This window comes from Erinaceus europaeus, chromosome 9 (genome assembly GCF_950295315.1).
Source record: "Erinaceus europaeus chromosome 9, mEriEur2.1, whole genome shotgun sequence".
Lineage (NCBI taxonomy): Eukaryota > Metazoa > Chordata > Mammalia > Eulipotyphla > Erinaceidae > Erinaceus > Erinaceus europaeus.
Window position 1 is genome coordinate 93,024,295 of NC_080170.1, and position 15,422 is coordinate 93,039,716.

Genomic DNA, 15,422 nt, shown 5'->3' on the forward strand with positions numbered 1-15,422 from the left:
TCTTCCACTCCAAGCCACACATAGCTCTACTACTACATTCAAATGTCCCTCCCTTTTCCCTCTTCCTCCCTCTGGGTCTTGATGGAGTTGGAGTGTAGAGCCCTCTTATCCTCTTCCTCCTATTACTTCTTCCCAGCTGGGAGTAGGCATTCTGGCTTCTGTATTTCTTCTCTGCTGGACACGAGTGCTGACAGATTGATTTATATTTCCATCTTTCCCTAGTAGGGTAGGGCTCTGGAGAGGTGAGGTTCCAGGACACAATAGTGAGGTCATCTGCCCAGAGAAGTCAGGATGGAATCTTGATAGTGTCTGCACCTTGGTGTCTGGAAGGTGGCTGGATATAAAGTGAGATAAAATGGTCAATGAAGAGGAATCAAAAAGTAGGAACAAAGCAGATGACATTAGGTGTCTTAGAGTGTAAGGAAGTTAGGAAGTCCATTTTAGGAATATTTCTAGGGGCCCACAACTATAGTAGTTTTTGCTTAAATTTGACAGCTAACACGAAGTTGGATAAAAATATTGTCTGAGGGGAGTCGGGCAGTAGCACAACGGGTTAAGCACAGGTGGCACAAAATGCAAGGACTGTCTTAAAGATCCCAGTTCAAGCCCCCAGCTCCCCACCTGTAGGGGAGTTGCTTCACAAGAGGTGAAACAGGTCTGCAGGTGTCTGCCTTTCTCTCCCCCTCTCTGTCTTCTCTTCCTCTCTCCATTTCTCTCTGTCCTATCCAACAATGATGACATCAACAACAATAATATAACCATAACAATAAAAAAATAAGAGCAACAAAAGGGAATAAATAAATATTTTAAAAATATATATGTTTAAAATATATTGTCTGAAAAAATGGTATCAGAGAAACGGGCTAGAAAGCTGGACTAGAGCAGAAAGTAGTTCCCATTCTTTAAAAATTTCTATTAATAAAATTAACTACCTCCATCCACTTGACCCAGGGACCATATATATATTTATATTTGCACCAGAACCTGTGTAACCTGCTGGTCTGAGCTTGCAGCTCATGGTCACAGCTGGGAACACTGTAGGCTGCACTCATTTCAGTACCGGTCTTCCTCAAATAGCAGGACAGGATAACACAGGCTCTCTTCAGAAACTGGGTGGGGGACTGTCCCACTCTCTGAAGGGAGGATGGCTGGTTAACATATCCTGCCATTCAAGGAAGACTGGTCCTGAAATGAGTGCAACCTAGAATGTTCCTAGCTGTGACCATGGACTGCAAGCTCAGACTGACAGGGATGCAGAAGTTACACAGGCTTCTGTGCTAAATATGAATAAATATGGGCCCTTGGTCAAACTGATGGGTTTACAGGTAACAGTATTTATATACTTTCCATATATATTTGGAAGCTGCTCTCTGCCCTGATCCAACTTTCTAGTTCTATTCTTAATTCTGACACCATCTTCCCAAACAATACATTTAGCCCACCTGCATGTTAGCTATTGGTCTCAGTCAAAAACTAGTAAAGTCATGGGCCCCTTGAAATATACCTAAAACAGCTTATTCCTACATGAAAACCCTTAGTTCTATCTGCTCTATTCTTACCTTTAGGTTCCTGATTATTAAACAATTTGTCCTGTTTTATATCTTACTGCTTTTCAGCCATGAAGTTGCAGATGCTACCATGATGCTATCCTGACTTCCCTAGGCAGACAACCTCACCAATATGTCCTGGAACCCCACCTTCCCAGAGCCCTATCCTATCAAGGAAAGACAGAAACAAGCAGGAGGTATGAATTGATCTGCCAACATCCATGTTCAGCAGAGAAGCAATTACAGAAGCCAGACCTTCCAACTTCTGCACCCCATAAAGAATTCTGGTGCAGGGAGTCAGGCGCTAGCACAGTGGGTTAAGCACAAGTGGAGTCAAGTGCAAGAACCAGCTTGAGGATCCCGGTTCAAGCCCCCTGGCTCCCCACGGGCAGGTGAGTCACTTCAAAGACCATGCAGGGGGGTCGCTTCACAAGTGGCAAAGCAGGTCTGCAGGTGTCTATCTTTCTCTCCCCCTCTCTGGGTTTCTCTCTGTCCTATCCAACAACAGTGGCATCAATGACAAGAATAATAACAACCACAACAACAATAAAACAACAAGAGCAACAAAAGGAAAAAAAAAAAAGAATTCTGGTCCATACTCCCAGAGGGATAAAGAATAGGGAAACTTCCAATAGAGGGGATGGGATATAGAACTCTGTATCTGTGGTGGAAAGTGTATGAAATTGTACTCTTCTTATACTACAATCTTGTCAATCATTATTAAATCACTAATAAAAATAAAATAAAGTAAAATAATAAAAAAGTGGAAAGTCATAGATTCAAGAAGAGAAGTCCAGATAACTCAGAAGATATGAGACCCGGGAAGGGAAACAGGAAGTAGAATTGTGTCAGGTAAGCTTCAGGTTGAGATGCAAACCTGAGAAAGCCTAAATCAAATCAAACAGCTGCTCCTCTAAAGCAGAGACTGCCAATGAAGATGTCTCACATTGAGTGCAAATGATCAGACCCTCCTACCCCAACTATGTTCAATCTTGGACTGAAAGTCCACTGCAATAATTATGACCATGACCCCAATGTCATGTCAGATACTGAAGGTGCTATAATTGGATGCATGTCTTATTTACCTTAACTTCCTGATTTGACCATGTTTGGAGAATCTCTTGTAACAAATGGTGACTGATACCTGGAATACTGCATCATGGAAGTGAACATCACAGAAAAACGTGGCCAAAGTTATTTATGAGTACCTTTAAAATAATATCCAGCATAGAGATATGCATAGAACTTTATACTGTAAAGTCAAAAGTTTTTCATTATCTCTCAGCAACATAGAGCAGGTAATAGAAGGATCCAAGAAGAGTAATGGCGATGGTTATAGCAGAATTTATTGATAGTGAAAGAAACGTTACTGAGAGGGACCAAAGAAATTTATAATTATTTGGTATGAACAATAATAGGAAAAGACATACAAGCAATATAAATGTATACAGTGAAATGAATAGTTTAAAATGATGCTAAATGACAAGAAGAAAACTTCCAGACCTAGGTGCTTATGAAGTTATATTTTAAAGTAGAATAGAAAGAAATTCAGGTGATAGTAAACAATTTTGTAACATCCCATAGGGGAATCAACTTATTGGATTCTCTTCATTGCTTGTTTATCTCCCTCTGTGTCTACACAACTTTCCAGAGACTTTATTAGTCCTCTTGGCAGCTCTGGGAACAAATGGATAACTAATGATTTCCCTGAGGAAGCATCAAATATCCTTGGAGGGAAGGCTGAACTTGAATTTTTCAGGCAAGAACCATATTCTCTCCTATTGTGGCAGCTAGTCTTCTGGTGAGAACAGAAAGTCCCCAACTGAAAAGTGGACTATTCCCTAAAGCAGTAGAGTTAAATTCATTAATTCAGACCCACTAGAAGAACTTAAACATTCACAATAGTTAACTTCTGACTAGAGATGCAATGCCTAGATTAAGAGTGTTCAACTCCTATTTATGAGAAATAAAATAATAATAGTATTCACTTAACTAGGACATAATTTCTAGTCTCTTGTATTATTCCTTAATAAAACAGGTAAGACAGGCTGTACTAATTCTGTTTTGCAGATATGCAAGTTTAGACTTAAAAAGATAAAGCATTTGTTTCACAACTATGGAAGGGCAAACACTACCAAATATTTTCTTGAGGCAAACAAATCTGATCCCCAAATCAGGAAAGAACTCTACCAGAAAAAAAAAAGAAAGAAAGAAAACTATAGACCTATACACCTGATGAACATTGATACAAAGACCCTGAAAAAGATCTTGACAAATCAAATTCAACAATATATCAATAATAACTCACCAAGATTAAGTGGGATTCATCCTTGGAAAACAGAGATAGTTCAACACCTGCAAATCAATCAATGTAATTCATCTTATCAATAAAGATCAAGAGAGAGAGAGATCACATGGTTATATCAATTGACACCAAAAAGGCATTCAACAATATCCAACACCAATTTATAATAAAGACCCTCCACAAACTGGGAATAGAAAGACCATTCATCCACATAATAAAAATCATTTATGACACACCCGCAGTTATCATCGTTCTCAATGGGTAGAAGTTGAAAGCTTTCTCCCTAAATTGAGAACCAGACAAGGATGTCCACTTATCTCCACTGTTATTCAATACAGTTGTCAAGTTCCTCAATACTGCAATCATGTAAGAGATAATAATGGCATTCAAACTGAAAAAGAGGAAATCTATCACTATTTGCTGATGACATGATATTATACCTAGAGAATCCCAAATATTCTACAAAAAACATACTAGAAATAAGTAATAAATTCAATACAAAATCAATAAACATAAATCTGTGGCATTTCTGTATACAAATCAGGAATTAAAAGGAAATAAAAGGTTCAATCCTGGGGATGGAGCCAAGATGGCAGACTGAGAAGTAGCTTCTGGTCTGAGTTCTGACAACAACTGCTGGAAACAGTAGGATTTTTTTTGCCTTCAGCAGGACAGTGAATTCGGGGTCCTAGCAGTGACACCAAGGGGGTGAAAATAGCCCAGTTTGGGTTAGATTATAGAGGAAAAAAGAAAGGAAAAAATGTTTTATCATCCCCAAAGCACATCCATGCCCTCCCCCCATAAACAGACCCTGGGTGCCAGAAAGCTCCTAGCAGGCTTCCCTGGTGAGCTTCTAATTCTTTTTACCAAGATTCCTGGCTCAACAGGGGTTCCATTCCAAGTCTATTCCTTTCTGAAACGCTTGGCCCTCTTTCCTTCTAAATGGCCAATTGGATCTACAAAAGGGAAAGACTGCCCTGAGGTTTGGTTTGGTTTTATTGTTTTTGTTTTTGTTTTGTTTGTTTTACTTTCTTAACAATCAGCTGCCTCTGCTCAGGTGGCTTGAGGCAATCTGGGACAGGTTTTTTTACCCTGCTCTATTTTATTATTAATATCATATAAAGGTGTATCTCTTTTCCCCCCCTCCTTTAGGTTGACCAGAATTAATCTTAGTGTATTTTCCACTGCTATGGGTCTGCACATCTTATCGATTGCGAGAGGAACTTGTTTCACTACTCCTAACTCCTCTACCCACTCTCCCCTTCTCCCTCCTCCTAGATAATTAAAAAATTAAAAAATATTAATTAATTAATTAAACTTTCCTTTCACTAATCCATTATTACAATTCTTTTTCTTATCTTTTTTTCTTTTCTCTCTCTTGCTTTTCTTCCTTTTTCTTTCTTGTCTTTCTTCCTTCCTCCTTCTTTGGCTTTCTGAATTCACTGATACTCATTTGTGAATTATTTTGGGGAAGAAATCTGACTCAGAGTGGACTCTCTATGTGTGTATCTCTGCTCTACTTCCCTTTCTCCTCTTGCTACCCCTAGAATATACAGTGGATAGTAGATTTGCATAATTGTCTATTCTTGCTACCCCTTTTTTCCTTTCTCTTTCTTATTCACTTGGACTTGATTGCTATTTTTTCATGGACTGGAGACATTGTTTGGCTAACTGGTAGTGATTAAATTGCTTCAATCCTTGCTTCAGTTGCTATTGTAATTTCTGAGGTTGGAGATTACATTTGTCATAAAGGTATTTAGTACAATGATGCTTGTACTCAAAACACAACAACTGAGGAACAATAGAACATAAAAATAATAAACATATTAATAAAAAAATGGGTGGATCAAGAGCAAATAAAATTGATACTACAAAAAATGAAGAGCCCAGAAGAAACTACAAATCAGCCAGAAGTGACCATAGATAAGAAAAGTATGCAAGCAATAATAAACTTATTAATCACAGAAATGAAAACAACATTGGAGGAAAGGAATGGAAGTATTAGGGAAAAAACAGTTGAGACCCCCAAGGAAAATACTGATTATCTTGAGGCAATTAGAGAACTGAAAGCTGAAATAGCTATAATGAAGAAAGAAGCTGAAGGAAAGGAAAGCAGACTAACAGAAGCAGAAAAAAGAATCAGTCAGACAGAGGATGAGTGAGAGAAAACTAATAAAGAGGTGAAAGAGCTTAAAAAGAGATTGAGAGACACTGAAAACAACAACAGAGACATATGGGATGTTCTCAAAAGAAGTAACATTCGTATAATTGGCCTGCCAGAGGAAGAGGAAGGAAACATTCTAGAGGAAATAATAGAAGAAAACTTCCCAGACCTGAATAACAGAAAGGACATCAAGATTCAAGAGGCCCAGAGAGTACCAAACAGAATCAACCCAGTCCTGAAGATACCAAGACACATCATAGTCACAATGAGAAGAAGTAAGGATAAAGAAAGGATCCTAAAGGCTGGAAGAGAGAAACAAAAAGTCACATACAGGGGAAAACCAATAAGACTATCAACAGACTTCTCCACTCAAACTCTAAAAACCAAAAGAGACTGGCAAGATATCTATCAAGCCCTGAATGAAAAAGGGTTTCAACCAAGGATAATATATCCTGCTAGACTTTCATTCAAATTAGATGGAGGGATCAAAAGCTTCTTAGACAAACAACAGTTAAAGGAGGCAACCATCACCAAGCCGGCCATGAGAGAGGTTCTAAAAGACCTCTTATAAACAAGAACATCACTATAATACTTGCAATATATCAGAGCAAACAAATTTTTTTTGAACAATGGCACTACAATACATTAAGTCCATAATATCAATAAATGTCAATGGCTTAAACTCACCCATCAAAAGGCACAGAATGGGGGGATGGATCAGAAAACATAACCCAACCATATGCTACTTGCAAGAATCCCATCTGACATAACAAGATAAACACAGACGTAAAGTGAAAGGATGGAAAACTATCATACAGGCTAATGGACCACAAAAAAGAGATGGAACAGCCATTCTCATCTGTGACACAATAGATTTTAAATTAGATAAAGCAATAAAAGATAGGCAAGGATATTACATAATGATTAGAAGATCACTCAGCCAAGAAAACTTAAAAATTATTAACTCTTAGATGCACCCAATGAGGGACCATCTAAATACATTAAACGCCTACTGAAAGAAATTCAAAAATACATCAATAGTAATACAATAATAGTGGGGGATTTTAAAACCCCAATATCACACTTAGACAGATCAACAAAGCAGAGAATCAACAAAGAAACAAGAGAATTAAATTAATAGATGGTCAGACTAGACCTCCTGGACATCTTCAGAGCCCTTCACCCCAAGAAACTGGAATACACATTCTTCTCAAATCCACACAACGAAAACTCAAGGATAGACCACATGTTAGGCCACAAAGACAGCATCAGTTAATTCAAGAGCACTGAAATCATCCCAAGTATCTGCTCAGACCACACTAGAGTAAAACTAACATTTAACAACAAACAGAATATTATTAAAAGACATAAAATTTGGAAACTAAACAACATACTCCTTAACAACCACTGGGTCAGAGAGTCACTCAAGCAGGAAATTCAAATGTTCCTGGAAACTAATGAAAATGAAGACACAACCTATCAAAATATTTGGGACACAGCTAAAGCAGTATTGAGAGGGAAACTCATATCCATACAATCACATATTAAACAACAACGAAAAAAGCTCAAATAAACGACCTTACTGCACACCTCAAGGACTTAGAGGAAGAGGAACAAAGGAATCCTAAAGCAACTGGAAGGGCAAAAATCACTAAAATTAGAGCAGAAATAAACAACATCGAAAATAAGAGAACAGTAGAGAAGATCAATGAAGCCAAATGTTGGTTCTTTGAAAGATTAAACAAAACTGACAAACTCCTAGCCAGACTCACTAAACAAAAAAGGGAAAAGGCTCAAATTCATAGAATTGCAAACAATAGAGGAGATATCACAACCGACACCACAGAAATCCAGAAAATCATGTGAAACTTCTATGAAGAACTATATGCCACCAAGCTAGAGAATCTGGAAGAAATGGAAGAATCCCTAGAAGCATATTCCCTTCCAAAACTGCACCAAGAAGAACTACAAAACCTAAATGCACCAATCACAGACAAAGAAATCAAAACCGTTATTAAGAATCTCCCCAACAAGAAAAGTCCTTGACCAGATGGCTTCACAAATGAATTATACAAAACCTTCAGGAAACCATTAGTACCCATACTTCTAAAGCTTTTCCATAAAATCAAAGAAACAGGAATACTCCCTTCCGCCTTCTATAAAGCCAACATCACCCTGATACCAAAAGCAGATAGTGACACAACAAAAAAGGAAAACTACAGACCAATATCTCTGATGAACATAGATGCCAAAATATTAAACAAGATCTTGACCAACAGGATACAGCAGCATATCAAAAAGATTTTTCATCACGACCAAGTGGGACTTATCACAGGAATGCAAGGTTGGTTCAACATAAGTAAGTCAATCAATGTCATTCACCACATCAAACACCAAAACCAAACACCACATGATTATCTCAATAGATACAGAGAAAGCCTTTGACAAAATGCAACACCCATTCATGCTCAAAACTCTACAAAAAATGGGAATAGATGGGAAATTCCTCAAGATAGTGGGATCTGTATATAGCAAACCTACAGCCAACATCATACTCAATAGACAGAAGCTGAATGCATTTCCCCTCAGATCGGGGACTAGACAGGGTTGTCCACTGTCAACATTACTCTTCAACATAGTGTTGGAAGTTCTTGCCATAGAAATCAGGCAAGAGAAAGGAATCAAAGGAATACATATTGGAAGGGAAGAAGTCAAGCTCTCACTATTTGCAGATGACATGATAATATACATAGAAAAACCTAACAAAATCCAGCAGAAAACTACTGGAAGTTATTAGGCAATATAGCAAGGTGACAGGCTACAAAATCAATGTACAAAAATCAGTGGCATTTCTTTATGCAAACACTAAATATGAAGAAGACATCCAGAAATCACTCACACTCACTGTTGCATCAAATTAAATAAAATACCTAGGAGTAAAGCTGACCAAAGAAGTGAAAGACTTGTATACTGAAAACTATGAGTCACTAATCAAGGAAATAGAAACTGATACCAAGAAATGAAAAGACATCCCATGCTCATGTATCAGAATAATAAATATTATCAAAATGAATATTCTCCCCAGAGCCATATACAAATTTAATGCAATACCCATCAAAGTTCCACCAAACTTCATTAAGAGAATAAAACAAACTACAATCATTTATCTGGAACCAGAAAACACCTAGAATTGCCAAAACCATCTTGAGGAAAAGAAACAGAAATGGAGGCATCACACTCCCAGACCTCAAATTTATTATAAAGCCATCATAATCAAAACAGCATGGTACTGGAACATAAAAAGGCAAACAGACCAGTGAACAGAATGGGAGAAGATCTTTACATGCCATACATCAGACAAGAGACTAATCACCAAAACATACAAAGAGCTCAGCAAACTTAGCACCAAAAAAGCAAATAACCCCATCATTAATGGGTGGAGGATATAAACAGAACATTCACTCCAGAGGAGATCCAAAAGGCTAACAAACATATGAAAAACTGCTCCAGGTTGCTGATTGTCAGAGAAATGCAAATAAAGACAACATTGAGAGACCACCTCACCCCTGTGAGAATGGCATACATCAAAAAGGACAGAAGCAACAAATGCTGGAGAGGTTGTGGGGACAGAGGAACCATTTTGCACTGCTGGTGGGAATGTAAATTGGTTCAGCCTCTGTGGAGAGCTGTCTGGAGAACTCTCACAAGGCTAGACATGGACCTTCCATATGATCCAGTAATTCCTCTCTTGGGGATATACCCCAAGGACTCCATAACACCCAACCAAAAAGAGGTGTGTACTCCTATGTTCATAGCAGCACAATTCATAATAGCTAAAACCTGGAAGCAACCCATGTGCCCAACAACAGATGAGTGGCTGAGAAAGCTGTGGTATATATACACAATGGAATACTATTGCAGCTACTAAGAACAATGAACTCAACTTCTCTGACCCATTTTGGTCAAAGCTAGAAGGAATTATGTTAAGTGAGCTAAGTCAGAAAGATAAAGATGAGTATGGGATGATCCCACTCATCAACAGAAGTTGAGAAAGAAGATCAGGAAGGGAAACTAAAGGCAGGATCTGACTAAATTGAAAGTAGGGCACCAAAGTAAAAACCCTGTGGTGAGGGGGAGGGTGTACATGTGGCTTCCTAGGATGGCAGGGGAGTGGGGGGTGGGTAGGTGGGATGGGACACAATCTTTTGGGGATGGGAATTGTGTTTATGTACACACCTATTAAATTGTAGTCATATAAATCACTATTTAATTAATATGAGAGGGGGAAAAACTGATTGTCTAACAAAGGGACTTTTCAAAGTTAACCCAATTACCAAATAAAGTGATGATAACAGTAACTATCCACTGTCTTCTTGAACCCTAAGACAGCAGGAACCTCACATTTCCACTATAGAGCCTAAACTTCCCTCAGTCCTGGGACCCTAGGGTAGGGCCCACTTTCCCGTATGTTTCTCCCAATTCTTATCAAATAATATTGCATCCACTGACTGCAACCTAATCAATGCAACGAGTGCTACCCCAGCATGCTTCATTTCAGACTGTGTCCAGAGACTTCAGGTGTGGAACGACAACCCTTCAGCTTCATCACTCGGGTGAGACCTTTCCTTTCATAATATTCTCTAGTTCCATCCCAGGTGGTTCACTTCCTAACAAAGTCCCAAAACCTAGATAGACCAGGTTCCAGGAGATAGAGCATATGTCCACACATATCCATAAGCTAGGGCAAATATATACCTGAAAGCAGTAGTACACTAGAGTTTGCAGTGAGTACCCCCCAATACTTCATCTCCACTATTCCAACCTTTGGGTCCATGATTCTTCAACAATTTGTTTGGCTCTGTATGTTTACTCTCTTTTCAGCCCCCAGGTTCCAGATGCCATCAGGATGCCGGCCAGGCTTCCCTGGACTGAAGACCCCACCAATGAGTCCTGAAGCTCCACTTCCCCAGAGATCCACCCTACTAGGGAAAGAGAGAGGCAGACTGGGAGTATGGATTGACCAGTCAACGTCCATGTTTAGTAAGGAAGCAATTACAGAAGCCAGACCTCCCACCTTCTGCAACCCACAATGACCTTGGGTCCATGCTCCCAGAGGGATAGAGAATGGGAAAGCTATTGGGGAGGGGATGGGATATGGAGATTGGCTGGCGGGAACTGTGTGGAGTTGTACCCCCCCATCCTATGATTTTGTTAATGTCTCCATTCTTAAATAAATAAATAAATTTTAAAAAATAAAGTAAAATAAAATAAAAGGCTCAATCCCATTTACAATTGAGCCAAAAAAGATAAATATCTTAGGTGAATTTCATGAAAGAGGTAAATAATGATCTCATAATCTTGTAATAAACTATTGATAACAAATAAAAATTATTTAAAAAAAAACTTTTGTTCCACAAAACTAAATTATGGATAGTGCTGAGACTTAAATCCATGACTTTACACTTTTAAGGCAAAGGCTCTTTCCTCTATCTTTCACTGCCTCTAGATATCCTAAACTGTGTAACTTAGTCATAGAAGAATATAAAATAATAGTATCTATAGATGAGAATATCTTCCTATTATCAACAGCTTCACATTACTGATATTATTTTATCTGAGGTTTTTATTTGTAAGTGAAATGATCTTACTTTCTTTTTTGATAAGAGCAAATTATTGTCTGTTTCTTAACAACTTTAACATTTTAGCTACTTAGTCATTATCTAAATCTCACTAATCTTCACGTGTAAATGTTCTTTTCTTAATTGGCAGGATTATATCTGGGTTTCCTGTGCATTTTGACCCCTGTCAGTGTGTAGATATGATCTATGATCTTGCTATATCAGAGTGTGGTGTTTCTGGATAGCTTTTTCTTAACGTTACAATGTAAGAAGGAAAAATTCTAATTACAAATCCCTTGAGGCATAACTAAAAGATTTTGAATACCAAGTAGCACAGTACATCTGTCGCTGCTGGAAAATGCCCAGGAGATTCAAATGAGGGAAGAGAAATGATGAAAAGTTACCAGTGTATGAGGATTACAGAAGTTCCCTGAGGATATCCAATGTGGCTAGAATAACCAGGGGTTCCTAACTTTCCACAAAAGGTGAGGAGAGAAACATTCTCAAGATTTCCATTTGTAAGTATAAATGAAGGTATGATATTATGAGTTGATTATGAGAACAGGAGTTAGAAAGCAACTTATCCTCTAAAGAGCACACTTTGTAACACATATGGACCTTGGTTCAAGCGCCCACCTCCACAGGGCAGCAATCGCAGAGTAGAGCAGTATGGTAGTATCTCTCCTTTTCTCTGTGTTTTTCTCCCCCTATCGCTTTTCTTGTCTTTCTTCTGCTCTGACCCTGACCCTCTACATAACAATAAAGACTTTGAGAACAAAGTACATAAGGCATAAAGAGTTGTATTTGCTCGCTAATTTACCTGGAGGGTTGGAAGGCAAGGAAATAGTTTTAATGTACTGTAAGTAAGACTGAAAAGTATTGTAAAAGTCCAGTAATTATTTATAATTATTTTTAATTTTAATATTACTGTATTATAGTCCAGTAATATTTCTCAGTTTTAGAAAATAACCATGAGAAAACAGTCTATGTCTCAACACAATGTAGTACAATGCATACAGGGAAAAAAAGCAAATGTTTTTGAATTCTTGGCTTACTTATTTCATATTGTTGTGGGTGTCAGCAATTTATTTAACATAAATGAATTTTCTGGCTTATACAAAAATAAATGATAATGACATAAGAAAATAATAAACCTTAGCTCATAGTGCTCAGCACAGAGAATTTGCTTAAAAAGCTTAGTTTTATTCTTAATGTTGTTTTATATAAATTTGGACAGAGGGAGAGTATGAAAGAGACCTCAGCACCAAACCTTTCTACAGTGTGGTATGAGCTGGACTTGAACCTGGGTCCTGATCATAGAAAAGCAGCATACTATCCAACTGAGCTGTTTTTCTGGTCCAATAGTTGTTACTATCATTTATCAGTGCATATCAAACTGAGTTACAACACTTGGTCTACCAGGAGACAATTTTACTTTTTTTTGCTGGTGTTAATTTAATGTGGTACTGGAGTTTAAACTCAGTGTCATGCATGTTCTCTACAGCTGAGCCACCCTATTAACCCAGTTTTATATTTTTCAGAGAGCATAGCGGGTGGGGGGTGAGCAAAGCATTGTTCAACTCTATTGATGTCATTATACTAGTTTTTCTTCTGCTGCTCTCATGTAGTATTTGAGATTGAATCCAGGACTAAACACATGCAAGTTAAGCCATCTCTCCAGATACTCTTCTCTAACTTGAGTTGACTCTTTGCTCAGAAGCACAAAACCTACAATTTTCAATGGCTAAGGTGACAAGCAATACTTCCACTTCCAGCTAACCAAGTCTTTAAAATGGAAGGGCAGGGAATGTGGCCTTCCTCTTCTATTTGCTCATGATTTTTTTTTTTTTTTACCACTTGTAGTACATACACACAAATATTTAAGAGTATCCTCTTCTCATCCATGGCTGCTTCTAGTCAAACAGCGATCTGTCAGATTCCAAGAACAACTTGAGTCTCAGATGATATGTTATATGAGGTACCACTATGTACTAACAAGAGGGGAAGCATTTCAGGACTTTGACTGCATGCTCTTTCAACACAGAGGATGCAACTAGACATTTACAATTTGTTTAAGAGTAGTAAGCGAGGTATGGTTTTAAAACTTAATTATGATGTTGTCTTGGCAGGATTTTTCTCCGTATCAAAGTATTTACAATCATGCAATTTGATAGATCTATAAAAACCACCAAGTAAACAGAATACGTTCTATTTTCCTAAAAGAAAACTGAAGCCTTTGCTACTGTCAAGTTATAAATAACGTTTAAAATATTGTAATGTAGCCTCTGGATTTTACACTTTGTATTTTTATGATATTGTGATGATAATTTTTATTTCTAAGTGTAACATAATAATCAGCATCTTCTTTTTCTGAAAGTACTTTTAGTTTTTTTTGAAAGTGGGTTAGAGATAGAGATAGAGAGGGAGAGACACCTGTAGCACTGCTGCAATGCTCATGAAACTTTCCCCTGCTTTTTGACTATGAACTAATGAAATGCTGCTAACATCCATGTTCAGCAGAGAAGCAATTACAGAAGCCAGAACTCCTTCCTCCTGCACTCCAAAAAGAATTTTGGCCTTGGGGCCAAGTGGTGGCATACCTGGTTAGAGCACACATTAAAGTGTGCAAGGACACAGGTTCCAGCCCTTGGTCCCCACTTATAGAGGAAAGTTTCACGAATGGTGAAGCAGGGCTGCAGGTATCTGTCTGTCTCTCTCCCTCTCTCTCTTTCCCCGTCCCCTGTCAATTTCTCTCTGTCTCTAACCAATAAAAAACAAATAAACATATACTTTTAAAAACAAGAATTTTTGGCTCATACTTCCAGAGGGAGTAAATATTAGGGGGGAAATGAATAGAGAGCTCTGAACACCAATTTAGACCAGGATCTAAAACATTTGCACCAGGAATCTTAGTTTTATACCATCGCTAAAGTGGAAGCGAATCTGGAAAACACTACAGGATGTTTTGGTGATTATAAATTGCACTATTTCACTTATCTGAGAGAGAAGAGAAAAAAATAAGTCCACTCAAAAGTAGTAATAGTTGTAGGCGTGACTTAGTAAGTAAAGGCAGGATCATAGAACTAAATAAAAATGGGCAATTATAGACATATAGATATAAATAGATAAATTTAGATATATAATCAACTCATATCTGTGACCTTGAGAAAACTATTACAGTTTCTACTGATGGGGGGAGATGGGGACACAGGACCCTGGTGGTGAGAATGTTGTGGCATTAAACCCTATGATCTTATAACTTTATAAACCACTAATTAAAAAAAAAGGTTGTGGTATAGGCAGTGAAATATTATTCAACTGTTAAAACTGATAAAAGTTTCTCCTTTTCCTAACCTTGGATGAATCTCAAAGGAATCATGTAAATGAAATTTGTTATAAAGAGAACAAAATACTGCCTTACAGAGAAGAGAAGATATAAATTGGGATTAATGTGTAAACTTAAATACTCTTATAAATTAACACTTAATCAATAAAGAAACAAATGCCCTGGTCATGTGATACAACAATTGACATTTACTAACCAATCACTCAAAAGTTTGGCTTGATTTAACAACTATGCAGAAGTAAACTATTGATTAGCACAAAGAAGTGTGATTAGCACAATGTAAGTAAAAGTCTAGGTTGGTTTTGTTTGCCATATTTCTTTTTGCTTAAACCCACATTCAAACACCCAGGTAAACACTTTATTTCATTTATTTAATACTAGATACTGCAAGTACACTTCCAGAATGGAAAAAAAAAGGCAAAATAACTGGCAAACATCAAAG